Consider the following 17,872-nt stretch of genomic DNA (forward strand, 5'->3'; position numbering starts at 1 on the left):
GATTTCTTGGTTGTTTAAAATGTTGACTTAGTCAAATTCTCCTCCCCACTATATATTGTTTTAAGCTTATTTTGATTTGACATTGATCCGTTCTAAAACACTGTTGCTTTTTTTATCTTTCTGCATTTCTATTCAAAAGAGCTGAATTAATGGTCGAACCAAAAGGTTGAATCATTCAACCATTGACCTAGCCACTAAAACAGTTCTACGTCCGGTCTGAGCCCAGATCTCATCTCACTGTTGGGTTATTCTTCACCCATTCCTGCCACGTGGAAAGATGATGCGACCGATCTGAAATGCACCATCCAGATAGGACGGTTGATTCATCAATTGATGAAGCCATATGGTCATCAAATGCAACGTTAATAGTGGTGTCAATGGAGGAAGCTTCAAAATCTGAACCAAAACAGAAGAGATGAGTTATAAAGGGAAACTTGGGTTATGTTTGAGAGTGTTTATGTTAAAATAAATGCTTATTGGAATAAATATTTATTTGCATTTGGATCTCAACTTTTTCAAGTGTTTATTTTAAAAAATGAACACTTATTTCATATTGGGTGTTTGGTAGTCTTTTTCTCCAATAAGTATTTAAATAAGCATTTGTAACTATTTTGCCATCCTTTTTTTTTCAAAATTTATGAAAACACTTTTATAAAAATACTTTTACGAAAACACTTTTATGAAAGTACTTTTATAAAAACACTTTTATGGAATTATTTTTATAAAGATACTTTTACGAAAGTACTTTTATAAAATTCAAGTAAGGATAGTTTTATACGTGGTATTTTAAAATTCCAACCATGGATAATTTTGGAAGCAAAAAAAAAAAGAATAAACTAAAAAAAAGCTGGAAATTTGAGCTTAAAAAATAAGTCCTTATTTTTAAAATAAACACTTATTAGGCTTATTTTCCAAACACCAATAAGTGCTTAATATTGTAATTGTGGCCCAAATAAGCACTTATTTAGAATAAACACTTACTTTTATACCCTCCCAAACTGGCCTTAGTTTTCATAAAAACTGAGAAAGCTTGTGGGAGTAACGAAACCTAACCTAATAATTATTCAAAAATTTTCAATGACTAAACAATACAGGGATTTAGAGAAAGTTGTTTTCTTTTTCCCTTTTAACGTGGAAAATGTTTAGTGTTGTGTTCATAGAAACAAGGACTTGATTGTCTTCCAGCTTTAATGCTAATGAAAACTTGTCCAAAAATAAGCAATTATATGTGTATGGTTACAACAAAATATACCTCAAGGAATCACAGATTTTTAAAATGGTTTAAGATAAAACATATATAAAAGCACGATCAAGATTTCAAAACTGGAATGATAATTGTAGTAGAAACTTACTACCATTTCATTTTCAAAGGATTTATCCACAGTAAGGATGAAGATACAATTTTCACTGGATTCCTATTTGGCTACATTTCATTGGATAAACCCCAAGTGTTCACTTCATGGCCGAGAAAATGGAGTTGCCACCCATCAGAATAGATAACTGGGAGTAATGGGCCTCATGGGTTTTGATTTTGTAAAATATTTTAAAATTAATAGTGACTCCATACCATTCGGCCAAGATAAGGCCAATTTGGGTAAGTTGAGAGGGAGGGGTTAGGCACCCCTCTCTCCAGTCAGTGTGAAATTCAATTCCCTTTCTATTTTTATTTAGCAATGAAGGACTATGGATTTAGATTGAGAACCTGCGTTTCTCAGATTTAAGACGTATAGTGACCAATTGTAAAATCATTCCTCTCCTTCTCTAGGTCAGACCCCTTTTGGATGTAGGGACAAGAGCAAAAGGGTGAGAAAATACATCCCACCTAGGGGAGATCATGGGCCGGGCCAGGCTTTGCACTTATGATAAGGGCTATAGCTTAGGCCCGAGGTTTCGGCCCTGTAACATAAGCCCAAGCCTAGGTCAATGTTAGACAATTTTGTATGCCCTTATCTTCAATCAGAATGATGTACTTTATGAGTTTTTTGTAAATGAATAAAAGTGCATATTTGATTTATGTTCCCTTGGTATGTTTTCTGTGTAATACCCTTAAACTGGACACTTAATGAGACTCGTGTTAGTTTAGAATGTTCACAGCCAGTGGGTCGATCTGGGGAGATCTATCCTGACAAGGCTGACACTGTGGTGCCACCAAGTCGGTTGGGGTGGCCTGTCTCAGCTACTAAGGTGAGACCCTAGGCACATACAGTGTAGGATTAATTGAATATTTGAACTGGACCAGATTTCTAGTATTGCCCTGGACCTTGGAGATTGATGGGCAAAACTGGAAAGTTACACCCGACCCGTAGACTCGATTATGATACTGCACTAGGTGTTGGATTGGGTTGTCTTTGATGTACCAATCAGTGAGATCCTTAGCAGGGGTCAAAACCTGGGTATGTTGGGACAGTCCGAAAATTCATCTGAGTGGGTGATCATAGTGACAGGATCAGCCCCTTTGTCGGACAAAGGTAATGATCGGGGATGCCCTCTCACTGATGGAAAACAAGACTGCCGGCAGCCGATTTCAATCGTTGAGATTTGTTTTGCAAAATATATTTTATATGAGATATAAAAGTATATGTACTATGGTTTCTAAAATGTTTGCAAGAAGGTTTTAATTCCTAGGATCCATATAAGTAGAGAGTGCAACACTGTTCCTTGCAGCCGAGGGAGAAGTCATCTCTTGTCGGGCAGTGTATGATCATTATGGGCTGAGAGGTTAAATGTAAGACCATTTAAGATAATACCTGTGGGCTAATCTTGCATCTGCCCACAGTCCCTGTGTGTTACAAGGTGGCTTGGCCCAAGGACCAACTTAGGGTAAGTGTTGGGCCCGTAGAGCCCATTTGATGGGTTTCAGGGGGTGCACTGTCTATAACAGTGTATTCGGCCAAGCCTTATAACAAAGGTTGGGACGAACCCATGTGGCTGATGTGTAGATCAATGCTTGGGTCCCACGCCATACAAGGAAGCCCAACTGGGCAGCAGTTAGGAAGGTTAAGTGAGCACATAAGCTTAATGGGCCTAAAGCCCATTTCGAACTGGGATATTTATTTAGTTAATTAAAAGGGTGAATTCTGAGATAGAATTAGCAGATAGGAAGACCCTATCCACTCAGAGAGTCTAGATCTGAATGTGATTCAAATCTAGAAACCTCCTAATGAGATTAGGAGAAAGCTAATCTAATCTGCAGATAAGATAAGGGTTTATCCCTATCACCTAAATGGGGTCTTATCCAAATATGATTTGGATAAGCAGTTCCTAATTGGATTAGGAGCTAATCTTTTTAGGTTAACAAAAGAAGGAGGGGCGGCAGCCTTGAGGAGACACACAACATCAGTCTTTCTTTAGTGCTGAAATCACAAGAAGAGAGATCTCTGCACCTTGCGAATACTCTCTTGTTGCCTCCCTGCTCTTGCCGCCCTGTTTGCCAGTTCGATCTCCAGTTGTGGGAGAAGTCAAGATTGAATATTCACATCAGTTCTTTGAGAAAAGATTGAAAGGAAGCTCTGCTCACGTACCATCCTGCTGATTTTTGCGAAGGACAGAGTTCTTGGAGAAGAACATTGCTGATTCTACTCCATCCTGCATTGCGCCATCTTCAGTGGGAGCAGTTTTTGGATCCTTTCGTGGGCGTGAACACCTCCATTTGGAGATACTACTTCTCCGTATCAGGTATAATTCTCTCATACTCCTTTTGGTTCAGATCTGGTTCAGTTTAAGGTTCAAGAATGATCCTTGAAAATATGATTTTCTAAATAGGGAATGTGATTCCCAGTTGAAGGGAGAGAAAATTTTTTGAAATTTGCCCCTTATTCCGCAATCTTTGGGCGTCCATGGGATGGATCTCTCATCCCTTCAGTGGTATCAGAGCCATGGTTCAAATCTTGAACCGGTTTGTTTCAGATCTGAACCTGCGCAAATGGGCAGAAGGTGTTCTACCCGATTTGCGTAGATATGGGTTTTGGGAAATCTGTTCCTAAAATTAATGGGCAAATAATCTGAAATTAATTTTACATAAATCTGATTATTATTTAGAATTGTTCTTTATGATTTTCTTGATTTATGGGTTGTACGTACAAGAGGAGATCGAATTCTTGGTTTGCATAGGGAACCTGCGTTTTTGCAGTTCTTGAATTATTTTTGGTCTGTAAATATTTTTTTTTTTATTTTTCTAGACTCAATGTATAGGTATTCGATCTGATGTAATTATTAATAGAAATAGGATTTCTATTTATTTTATTTTGGATCGAAGATGGCAGCGCAGAAAAGGAGATTTCGTAGATGGGAGAACTGCAATCTGCGATTTGCAGTTTATGAAACTACAAACTGTGATGTAACCTCTGTTTTGCAGGATGGATTGTGCGAACAACCCTGATTGACTGATTCTTGTTTTTCTTTTATCAGTATTTAATTTCAGATTATTTTCTTGAATTAAAGATTTAATTAAAGATCAAACCCTAGACCCATTCGAACCAAGATTGGTTCAAACTATTTGGACCAAATCTAGGGTTTAATCAAGGCTGAAAGTCAGCCCTAATTTTCCCTCTAATGGGCCTAAGGATTGGTGTTTAATTAAATGGTTAATTCGGCCCAACCTGTAAAGGCCCAGTTTTAAAAGGTTAAAACTGTTGAAAGCCCACTTAACATTTAAAGCTATATGGGTTGAACCATTCGGCCCATATACCTAGATAATATTAATGGTTAATATTATGGATTTAAAATGGGCTTCAAATGGGCTTTATAGATGGTTAATTGATTAGATCAATTTATCCCTGAATGTGATGTATGGATGTGTGATGTGCTACATACATGGGCCATAAGTACTTGGCCCATGCTCCATCGACAGTGGCTTTTGCGCACACAATGGCTGATTGCTCATCATTGCCATGGTGTGCCTTTTGGTCATTGTATGACCACCCTCAGTGGTGGGCCCCACACCTCATCGAGAGGTTATGTGCGGAACCCTAGCCGATTTAGGCCCACCGAAATCTGGCTTTATGAAAGTCAGTGGGAACCACTTTGGTTTGACCTAAAATAAGAACTAGGGCGTAATTAATTGTTCCCTCCGGCTAATATGAGTGCATGTGATAGGGAGATTCATATGATGAACTCTCTAAAGGCCTTCCATCATTTGTTGTTGGGCTTGTCTGAGTGTTTCATAAGATGATAGGGGCGTCATAGACCGATGTGGGAGGGGCTTCACTAGAAAATGGGAACTCTCTCACGGTACTTTGGCATTCACGAACATGATGGGTAAGCACTCACTGGACAGAAATGTTTACCTGAAAACGGCTCTGAACCTTGTCTAACAGAGGCCAAAGGGAAAGCTCATGTGATGAGTGGATATGATCCTTCACAGAAAGGTGGTGGGGTTATGCAGCTGAAACAGTTGGCTCCATGCACCCTATGTGATTTCTCACATTTCCAGAGACAACCCATAGTCTCCGTCACTGAGGAAGGAGGGAAATCTCAGAGACGAATAAATGGAAATGGAACGTAGATTAAAATTCATATCTATGAAATGAACATGAATCAAATTAGGTTGTGGACTGATGTTTGCTCTTTTATCAAAAAATGGCAAACGGATCATTTGCAAAACTGCTTGATGACAACAAGTTGAAGGGCCCAAAATATGCTGACTGGTACAGGAACCTTATTCTAGTCCTAGCTTCTGAAAAGCTGGACAAAGTGGCAAAGAATCCTGCCCCGGAGCGTCCGGGTGACAGGGATTCTGAGGCCCGAAGGAGAGACTATCAAGAATGGGAGGAGAAAAACTCCCTTGCCTGGTGTTACATCATTGCCTCCTTAGACAACCCGATACAGAGGCAAAAGACATATTGGATAGTCTAAGGACAATGTATGAGGAGCAGAATCGTTCTACTCGACAAAAGGTCTTTAAACAGTTCATGACCGTACAAATGTCAAAGGGTCAACAAGTTCACGACCATTGTCTTCGGATGATGAGATACATCAACGAGTTGGAGGCTCTTGGATCCGGGCTGGACCTTGCAACCCAGATAGATGCTATCCTTAATTCTTTGCCTCCTTCCTTTAATCCATTCATCATGAACTATAACATGAACAAGCTGAATGTCAGCTTGCAAGAGCTCAGCAATATGTTGCAAAGAGCTGAAGAACTGATTAGAAAGGATGAGCCTGTAGCCATGCTTGTTGAAGCTGGAAAGACAGGCATGAGAAAGAGGAAAGTAAAGAAGCCTAAGAAGAATGCCACTAAGGGCAAGAAGCAGAAGAAAGACAAAGCATCAGATGCCTATCACTTCTGCAAGAAGACCGACCACTGGAAAACGAATTGTCCTGCCTACCTGGAATAATTAATTTCAGTTAGGTTTATTCATCAAACTTATGGAACTGACCAACCTGATCAACTCGACCCGAGTTGGTTGATTTTCTAGTATTTTAGGTTGACTTTGGTTCAAAATTTTCCCAATTCGACCAAGTTGGATTAGTTTCACTTTGGCCATTTGTAAACCGACCAAACTGATACAACTTTAGTGGACTAGTTTTAAATATACTTTTTAATATGAAAAGTGAGAAATTTCCCATATTTCTTAGCCTAAAATGTTTTATTTCATAAATCTAAATTTTAGGTTTATTTTTTAATAATTGCATTGTAATTTTTAAAATTAAATTAAATTTTTTAGTTTAAATCTTTTGAATTGATTGACCTTTTGTGAAAATCGACCCAAACTGATACAACTTTAGTGGATTAGTTTTCACAAAAGGTCAATCAGTTTCAGCTAAACAACTCCCCAACTTGACCAGGTCAATTTGGTTGGCCAAATAGCCTATGGTCGGACCGAACCAACTCATGAACACTCATAATTTTAGCTAAATTAATAGTAATATGTCTGATAAATAACAATAGTTTAATCTCCAATAATTATTGAAAATTTATAGCAAAAATACACAATTATTGAAAATATATTGGTAATGAAAAAAATACAATAGTTACAATAATTACAAAAATACAATAATAGTTTAATCTCTAATAAATATTAATTAATCAATAAGTTATAATGAAAATACAATAAGTACAATAAATTAAACTTAAAAAATTCAATAATAGTAGTTTAATCTTCAATAGTTATTGGAAGTTTTCCATTAAATAACAAAACAAAATAAATTAATACATAACCATTGAAAATACATCTATCATAAAAAACAATAAATAATTACTGAAATATAATAAATATTAATTTTAGTATATACAATTATATAATAAATATAGATTAAGAGTTTAAAATTATCATTAATAAATGTTAAATTTTTTTAAAGTTATTTTCTTGAATTATTACTTGATATATGTGAACTTAGTTATTTACAATGTTATGTAAAAATATTAAATTATTATTAATTTCAATATTGTGTTATAATTATTTTTCAACTTTTCAATTTTTTTTAAATCTATTACATAATTTCTTTATTTTAACTATTTAAAATCTAGTTATGCTAAATATTTTGTTACTTAAATACTTAAATAAAATGTAAATTATTTAAATTTTAAAATATTAATTATTAATTGAATTTAATTATCCATAAAATCATAATTTATACCATTATTACATAATTTCATTATTAATTTTATATTAATATTTTATATTTTAAATATAATTTTTAATATGAAAAAGTGAGAAATTTCCCATATTTCTCAGTCTAAAATGTATTATTGCATAAATCTAATTTCAAATTTATTTTTTAATAATTGCACTGCAATTTTTAAAATTTAATTTAATTTTTAAGTTTAAATCTTTTGAACCGATTGACCTTTTGTGAAAACCAACCCAAAGCGATACAACTTGAGTGGGTTGGTTTTCACAAAAGACGAGCCGGTTTCAATTGACCAACTCCCCAACCTGACCAGTTCAATTGGGTTGGCCAAGTAGCCTACGGACAGATCAAACCAACTCATGAACACTCATAATTTTTGCTAAATTAATAGTCTTATCTTCGATAAACAACAATAGTTTTAATCTCTAATAATTATTGAAAATTTATAGCAAAAATACACAATTATTGAAAATATATTGGTAATGAAAAAATACAATAGTTACAAAAAAATACAAAAAAACAGTAAGTACTAAAAATATATTAACTTAGTCAATAAATAGTATGATCTCAAATAATAGTTTAATCTTTAATAAATATTAATTAATCAATAAGTTATAACAAAAATACAATACATACAATAAGTACAATAAATCAAATTTAAAAAATTCAATAATAGTAGTTTAATCTCCAATAATTATTGAAATTTGTTGTTAAATAACAAAACAAAATAAATTTATACATAACCATTGAAAATACATCTATGACGAAAACAACAAATAATTACTGAAATACAATAAATATTAATTTTAATATATACAACTATACAATAAATATTAATTTTTTGAAAGTTATTTCTTGAATTATTACTTGATATAAGTGAAATTAGTTATTTACAATATTATGTTATAATTATTTTTCTATTTTTCAGATTTTTTTAATATATAACATAATTTCTTTATTTTAACTATTTAAAATATAGTTATGTTAAATATTTCGTTATTATTTTATAATTTCATTATTAATTTTGTAATATATTAAATTATTATTAATTTGAATATTATGTTGCAATTATTTTTCTACTTTGAAGAATTTTTTTAATAAATGTCCCTTTCTATTATTTGGCTTTCACAAATGGCCCTTTATGAAATGACGTTTCCTATTTTGTATCTTTCACTTAATAAATCCCTTGCATCGCACTGGTGCCCGCTAGTTAAGTATTTTAATAAATGGCCCTTTCTATTATTTAGCTTTCATAATTTCATTATTCATTTTGTAATATATTAAATTATTATTAATTTGAATATTATGTTATAATTATCTTTCTACTTTGAAGAAGTTTTTTAAATATATTACATAATTCCCTTGTTTTAACTATTTAAAATATATTATTATAAATATTTAAATAATCTATAAAACATTTAATTTTTTTTCTATTTGAATTTTATTTATTTAAAAATATTACATATTATTAAATAATTAAAAAAAATTAAATTGATAATATGGAAAAACATAATTTAAATTATTAGTTCATAATTTCATGATATATTTTGTAAAAAGATAAAATTATTTTTTTGTGTTTTTAATAAATATTTTAAAGTTATTATATAATTTTGTTAGAATATTTTAATAATTCTTAACTTTTTTAATCCAAACGTTCTTTAGATAGATATAGATAAAAAGTATGGGAGAGGATAAATAGTAATTAGAGATAATTTGGGAGAGAAACTATCTACTAAATTAGAGATAATTTTGGAGATAAATAGGAATTAGAGATAATTTTGGAGAAAGTGTGAGAGGTAGTTTAGGAGAAATTTTATGAAAAGAGATTAGTTAGGTTTTTGGAAAGTGCATCGCATTGGTTGTTTCAAAAATGACAGAATAAAAAAATAAAAAAAGGAAAAAATTTCTTGACCGCTTTATTTTAAATATATATATATATATATGATCGATTTCACTTAACTTGTTCACAAAATAAAAAAAAAAAGAAAAAAAAAAACATATGTAACATCCTCATCTGTTTATATACTGTTATCCTTAACAAACAAAAATTCCCCCACTTCTTTACACACACACAAAGAAAAAAAAAATCCCCATTTGATATCATGGTGTCCAACTTAAACCAAAAAATAAGTCAATAAGACATTTACACAAATTAATAAGTCCATAATGAGTCCATTTTTAAAATCCATTTGCTATATCAGGATCTCATTGCCCACGGCTAATCAAATAAACTAAATGGACTTCAGACTTCACAATTTAGACCATATGAAACATGCACAAGGTTTTCTAAGGAAACCTTGATGTCAATGACCCTATGACTTTAGACTTTAGACTTCATAAGTAGAAAATTCCTTTGTTGGAATTTGCTTGTATGGCATAGTTTAAGTAAGAAGGTAGTACCCCAATGCACAAGGTTTTCTTCTTAATTTCCTTGGTTGGAATTTGCTTGAATATCTTTCTATATGCAGATTTATGAACTGAGGAGGTACAATCCCTCCATCATGATTTAATGGATAGCCTTTGGGTGCAGATTTCTTCATAAGGTTTCACGTCTCTTTCCATTAAATCTTGGTGACTATTTCTAAAAACTTAATATATTGGAGAAGACAATATTTTATTCCTAAATACTAGCAATCACAGAAATTCCTATATATGCTTCTCCTACTCTCTGTGCACTGAATGACCACAACTTATATGTATTGTTCCTTTATATTTTTTGCACTGAATGGAGTTTTTTCATTTTCAAAGGAAAGGTATCTAAGTTGATTTCCCTGCATTTTGAGTATCTAGGTCTAAACAATATACCTGTGATGGTGAGGTCACCATTCCCTTCCCCCTAATAACCATCCTAATTCGTACCTGACTTGCCTACATTGAACATATCACAAATGGTTTCTTATATGGTATCAAACAACTTAATAGTGTTATATAATAAACAAAATTGTTGATTTCCCTGCATTTGAAGTACTACTACCTCCACTCAACCAAAATTCCTTGGTGCTTGACTGACTTCCCTGCATATAACAACAAAATAGTCAAGCTACTCATTGAGTATGAGAGTAAGATGGATTACACATGTTACATGTACGTTTGGGATTGACATTACATGGGAGGGTGTTACTTGTATAGGTGTCTGTTGTAGAGGTAAGGGTGCTAATATTGCCCAACCAATTGCCACACACATTCCCCTTCCATGAGTGGTGATGTGTTGGGACCATATTGTTGACCTCCGCCCTTGCCCATACCTCTTCCTCCAAAATGGGTACTTGTATTCTGACCAAACTTGATGTTCTCCAACCTGTTGCGGTCCACCCTGACGTTCCCCCATATGTACCTATACCTCTACTCATCCCATTTGTGGGGATATTTTGACTAGTCTGTGCAAAACAAAGAATACTTAATTAGTTTGTGCCAAAAAATTATTAAAACATAACACTTAACTTGTTCATTTACCTGTGAGGGAGGGTGATGTGGTTGAGAATTGTGTTATATAATAAACAATACCTGATGTGGACTATTTTGTTGGCCCAGATGATGTCATTGAAGTACTACTACCTATACTCGACCAAAATTCATTGGTCCTTGAATGACTTCCCTGCATATAACAACAAAATTCATTGGTTCTTGAGTTGATTATCATACAAACCTAATGGTTTAACAGGAGCAAACCACCACTTCAGTGGTTGTGTGTAGTTTCTACTACTTTTATTTCTATTAGTTTACCCATGAAATGGATTACCATTATCATTGCTCTATTGATTGCCTCTACCTCGGCCCTTGCATCTCCTATGATTGTGCCCCTTAGCCCCACAAAGTGTGCACCTCATTTTCCTAAACCTCCTTGACTCATGAACTCCATATGTGACTTTATCCGGTCCCTTCCTTCTAACTTTCTTTGGCCTATCATGTTGCTTTCTAAATAGTGGTGTTTTGATTGGAATACCTTTTGTCCTTGGCCATTGGGATTCATCAAGCACTGGTAGCACATAATGACTATTATTGGTGTATAATGGATCAACATAGTTGTATATGGTGTCTTGTTGTGATTAAATGCATAAAACTATATGACAACATGCCAGCCCTGTTATTGCCTATGCCCTACAACTACAAGTCCCAGCATGCAAATTCACCACCACTCTTCTTCTAGAATGTTTAACTTCAAAATCCCCATAACCAACATACACTGGTCTATGCCTAGGCAATATCCAACTTCTTTCAGACATTAGGGCATACTATCCCCCTATCCTTTCTCAACTTATCTTGTCTTGTTTGAACCAAGTTCATCATTTACCTTCAAATGGCATCAACTAGAGTGATTATGGCCTTCTCTTTGCATTCTAAAATCCACTTATTGAATGATTCTAAAGAATTGTTGTAGATATCATCACCTCTAGCCCTTGGACTAAATGCAGATCTGGACCATAAGTTAAAAGGCACAGCACTAACATTTGAGGATAGTGTATGCCACTTCAGCTCCCCAGAGACAGCCCCTAAGGTCATTTCCTTTGAAATAGCCATTGAAGTTTGCATACATATGTCTAACATAGAAACTATGATCAGCCCCTGGCATTAAATTCTGAAAACATTCCACCAGTCTCTATAGGAAAATGGCCATTAAATTATTAGCTCGGTAGCAAATAATAAATGCAAATCACTACAAATATACATATGTACTATTCCACATACCTTTTTCTCATCAGATATGTAAGTCCAACCACATTCCTCTGGACTTCCAATGCAATTATTTAATAACCTCAAGAACTAGATCCAAGCATCCTTCATCTCAGCCTCTACAATTGCAAATGAAATTGGGAAAATACCATTATTACCATCTAGACCAATAGCATGTAAAATCCACCATGAATGGGGTTCCTTCAAATGGCACCCATCCAACCCTATGATAGGGTGGTATCTATCTCTAAAACCATTCCCCATTGCACCTAAACAAACAAAAAGTCTCTGAAACTCTCCTATATAACCTTGCCCTATACAAAAGATAAATAGAGAGAGAGAGAAAGAGAGAGAGAATATACAAAAAACCCCCTATATTGGGAAACAATCCCCTATTTATTTCTCATCATTCAGCAACTCCCCTTCTTTTTTTAGATTTCCCCCTAAGCCCCCTATATATATATATATATATATATATATATATATATATATATATATATATATATAGATAAGAAAACAAGCTTTTCAAACAATTACATATTACCATACCTAGATAAAACACAATAAACAAAGTCCTAAAACAATATTATACTGAAACAAAACACAATCACAAAGATATGAAGCAAGCAAAAGACAACAATCAAGTACAAACAAAAGCCCGAACAGCTGGTTCAATGCAACTAAAGTAATAAGAATAAACAAAACAACCTAGCCTAGAAGTTGACAAAGCAATCAATATAAATAGTATGGTTCGTTGACAAAATGAAACCCTAAAAACTAATACTTCCTTTCAAAAAAAAAAATCAATAAATAAGTGTAATATGCAGTTCCTTGCCCCATATTCTACAAACAATAGAACTTACGTTCTTCTTCTCTGGCAATGGCAACGAAATGGTGTTCTTCTCTGGACATGGCGAAGAAAACCCTTTCCTCTATGGTGATAGTGAGTAAAACCTTCCTCTGCACACAAAACCACCTAGCAGCGAATATTTCTTTATCTTTCAGCTATACCGGCCGTTCCGCAGTGAGGTTTGACCAAGAAATCCGGTGGAGAATAGTTCTTGGCGAGAACATAGAGGTTTTCCCGGGGTTTTGTCCAAAAGGTCAATATTTTACTCGCATTTGGTAATTGGGGTGACATGGCCATTTTGGTCATTTTGAATAATTGCTTGTACGCCCAATGACTTAACAAATGGGTATTTTGGGAAAATACCACCTTTCATCAGCCATGCTAATAGAGAAGGGTTCTTTGTCTAACGGTCAAAGTTCAGGGGGTTTTTGTTGCAAAAAAAAGTACAGGGGGTTATTTATCACAAGCCCCATAGTATAAGGGGTCCGCATAATTTACACTATTTATTATGACATTAATTATAAGAGTTTGACTATGATAAAAAAAAATAAAAAAAAATAACTTGTAACCAATCAATCCGTATTATAAAAGTGGTATTAATCAGATAGGATCTATCAAAATTTGCTAGGGCATTTGATTGGTCAAAACCTTTTTGGGTATCATGTCTTTTCAACAGCATAGTTTTTTTCCAAATTATAAATATACATTCATCCTTAACTAGAAAAAGAATTTGATAATTTTTTTTTTTTTAAACCTCAGAAAGCTTGCATAGCTTATAATAACATATTACAAGGACTACTTTGGCTGTTCTAAGTTTCTACTACTATATTATATTTGCATGCATTATATGCAAGTTCATGAGCAGCTTCATACTTCTATTTACATGGTTTATAACAGTTATATAAAAAAAAAGACAGTAAATGTAAGACTTTCTGTTTTATGGGTTGAGTATGCCGGCCCGAATCCTCATCCATATAGATGTTGTTCACTAAGCTTTCTAAGTCAGAAAAGATGGCCAGAGTTTTTATCTTCAGCTTGAGGGCATATTGTATGCCATGTTGGAGGGCCCACCATTCGACTTGTGGTGGATTTGTTGCGCCAGTTCTTCTGCTTCCTGAGAAAATTTCATTATCATCTGCTGAGAGTATCCGAGCTCTTGTTCTTGCCATACTTGATGATGGAATAAAGGAACCATCAATGAACATTTTATATTTCGTGGCTAAGATTATATGAGAATGCATAAATGATGGATGGGAGGGTTGTATGGCCGGGTTTGGTAATAAAAACCAGAACATATGATGTATCAGATTTTCTGGATTCATGACATGATTTTTATGTAAAGCTGCATTTCTTATGTCCCGTATTAGTCTGAAAAGAATAAGGAACTTTGCAATGAAGTCATGTATTTCTTCTTGAGTCCAGATCTCTTGCCCACACGAATTTTGCCTACATTTATCACAGTTATACATGGAGAATATCTCATCCTCTATATAATATTTTACAAGGGGAAATGTTGCCAATTCACGGGGAGTAGTATGTTGTGGGTAGAGGTGGGCAGAGTTTTCATGCAGGGGGAGATATTCCCAATTCCAGCATGAAGTGATAAAGTTCCTTGTTCCTTACGTGCTTTGGGTTTATTCCTATGGATGATAGTATGATTTCAAGGGCCATTAATGATGGTCCAGGCTATCCATAGGGTTGCAAACAGATCAGTTGAATTGGATACACCCAGACCTAATTTTGATTGTTAATACTCATATTCTATTTGAATCTTATCCTTTATATCAGATTTGGATCAAATTCATATTGCCACCTGGTTCAGTTGGTAAGTCCTCTAGCTAGCTGTAGCCGATGCTTATGCCCTGTTTGCTTTTCGGTAAGTCAGTTACTTGGGTAAGTGAATTTACCCATGTTCTTTTATTTCCCATGTAAACAAGGCAATGATAAAAAGTCCACATAAATCTGAAAAATGAACATGTGTTTCTTGGTCCACCTCTCAAAATCCGAAAAAAGAATGCCCCCTTAGAATCAAATTCATTGTCACCAAGGTTGGAGGGTTATGGATAGGGGACAGGTTAAGCCCTCCCCCACCGGCATATGCATGCGCCCCCCATTGGATGTATAACCCAATGAAGTTGATATTATCATGAACAAAATGAACCCAAAAAATAACTTATATGAAATTTAAACCTATGATGACTAGTAAAAATACAATATATTTTCGCCAATAGATACAATATAAAATTTAAGCATCTATTAGCATATAGATAAATAGATCAAATCGAATTGAATCATATCAGATCAGATAGAGTCAGATTCATAAGGGGCAGACTAATGTACGAGGCTCCCGCCAATGGCGGGTCTGGAGAGGGACAGATGTATATAGCCTTACCCCTGTACACACAGACTGGCTGTTTCCATGATTTGAACCTTAGTCACCCAGATTGCAATGCAGCAACTCAACAATCGCTCCAAGGCCCAATTATAAATAGATCAAAACTTGGATCACTCTTAATGGCATGAAATTGGAGTTGAAATTCAGACAAATAGATAGAACTTACAGCCCTTGGTATTTCATTGGTAGAGATGCATCGACAGTCACTATTAAGGCTTGAAGCTACATTCTCACACTTATCATCCCAAGGTTTTACCGTTATTAAATTCTGGACCAGATTGGTCCAATCCATTATGTCTTTTTGATCCGTCCAAAGTCCAAAACCGAGCTATTGACACCCTTAGCCTCCATGGTTGACAACCATCCATGCAGATTATTAATTTTTTTGTTGAAGATGTGCGCATTCCATTAATAACAAAGAATTTACTAACAGGATGATAAGAATTCAATGGACAGAAAGCCAGAGCTTCTTCCTCTGGTAAAAGTTTCAGAAGTGAAGACATTAACTTCAGATAGAGAATTGTTAGGACTGATGAAAGGCTACTATAAATGAATATTGATGAGGCTTGGAATTATAGCTCTGCAAATCTGAACCCATCCTCTTATTTAAAAGATCATCCCAACTGTTTTAAATCAAGGACAAGTCAGTTGGACCATTCAAGTAGGCTCAAACATGTCTCATTAATTCTAAGACACTAACAGGGCTGTTGGATGCAATTAGAGCAGATAATGACACATTAACACATGTAAATGGGGTAAATTTGATCGAATCAACATTCTAAGAACCATGGTTTTTATTTATTTTTTTATTTTTTAAACTTGGGCAGGCTTGGGTTTGATTTTTGTCAAAATTTAAATGGCCCTGATCCGTAACATGAACCTGAAACAGTGTAAAATATTAATTCGGGCCAATCCAAGTTGTACCCCTAATCAACACAGAGAGCCTGCAGTTCCATGGGTTTCATTCCATGCCTTCTTTTTTGGAGTGACCCCCCAAGTGACCATCTCAACTACTGGGTCATTGATAAAATTCATGCAAAAAAACGATAATTTCTGATTAGTACCCTGTACTTTGGGCCTAGTGCCACTTTTGGTCTCTGAACTTCAAAACATGATAATTCAATACCCGGACTTTCAAAATGTCTTAATCCAGTACCTTCCGTTAACCAGCCATTAAATGGCATTTGAAAAAACAGAAATGCCCCTCAAGTGTCATCTGATTTTCTTTATTAGCCATCCAAATGTTGACAAAAAATGAACAGTCCCAAATCCTTGCCTCTTTTATGCAAGAAAGTTGGGGTCACGTCTCAGTGGGCATCCGGTGAGCCCATCTTTTTTGATGGAAGAGACAAGAATTTGAGACTGTTCATTTTTTGGCAACGTTTGAATGGTTAATAAAGAAAATTAGATGACACTCAAAGGGCATTTGTGTCTTTTCAAATGCCACTTAATGGTTGGTTAATGACAGACAATGAATTGGCATGCTTTGAAAGTTGGGTACTTAATTATCACATTTTAAAGTTCAGAAACCAAAATAACAGTAGGCCCAAAATATAGGGTACTAATCAAGAATTTTCCAAAAAAAAAAAAAACATAACCACTTTGACTATTGGTTCTTGGCCGGTCTGGTCTGAAATACCCTATTGATCAAGAAGCTTTAGCTGAATTTATGTTGATGAATGAAAGGAGTCTTAGGGCTTTTATGGGGAATAACAAGGAATTAAAGCAGGGATTAAACCAGAGGCCAAAAATTTTAATCCAAAGTCCAAACGCGTCCCTGTCCATTTAAATGCACATCTATTTCAAATTGATGTGGAACAACACCTTAAATGTTTTTTGCAATATCAACCAACGTCTCCAAAACATAAAAGACAGATATTTTCTGGTTGAAGTTCTCATTTATTGATTCTTTCCGAAATATTTTTGTTATATGGTTCTCATAACTGAAAGAACCTGTTTGGATGTATGTTTACATGGTCAATATGTAATTAAGGAGGGAACAATATGGTCCCACTTGCTTCTTAGCTCCTACTTCGGCGGAGAAATTAAATATTAGCTGAAGTCTTAAAAAAAAAAAAAAGTCTATACAATAGAAATTTAGGGCTGCAAACAGATCCAACCGAATTCTGATGTGGGTAATATCCGAATCCAATGTGGTACGAATTTGAAGATCCGAATTTGATCCACTATGTGGCGGATATGTAAATCATATATTTGAGTTCAAAAATTTACATATCTGGATCTCTGATTTGAATCTTATTCAATTAAAATATCAAGAAATTTGTATAAAATTAATATGAATTTATCAAATCAAATGTAAAACAAATATATATTATAAAAAAGATAGGATATCCAAAAAAACATATTACCAATCAACTAAAATC

The 17,872-nt window shown here is 34.3% G+C and overlaps 1 long non-coding RNA gene across 1 annotated transcript; it reads right to left on the reverse strand.

Annotated features, from left to right (window-relative positions):
- Positions 1-10,261: 10,261 nt before the first annotated feature.
- LOC148792199 (uncharacterized) lies at positions 10,262-13,316 on the reverse strand. Its single transcript, XR_016068634.1, has 4 exons — positions 13,107-13,316; positions 11,077-11,167; positions 10,679-10,949; positions 10,262-10,586 (listed from the first exon to the last, which is right to left on the reverse strand). It is a non-coding gene; the product is annotated as an uncharacterized LOC148792199 (long non-coding RNA).
- Positions 13,317-17,872: the final 4,556 nt, after the last annotated feature.

This window comes from Nelumbo nucifera, chromosome 4 (genome assembly GCF_055504915.1).
Source record: "Nelumbo nucifera cultivar China Antique chromosome 4, China Antique-T2T, whole genome shotgun sequence".
In the NCBI taxonomy this organism is placed as follows: domain Eukaryota; kingdom Viridiplantae; phylum Streptophyta; class Magnoliopsida; order Proteales; family Nelumbonaceae; genus Nelumbo; species Nelumbo nucifera.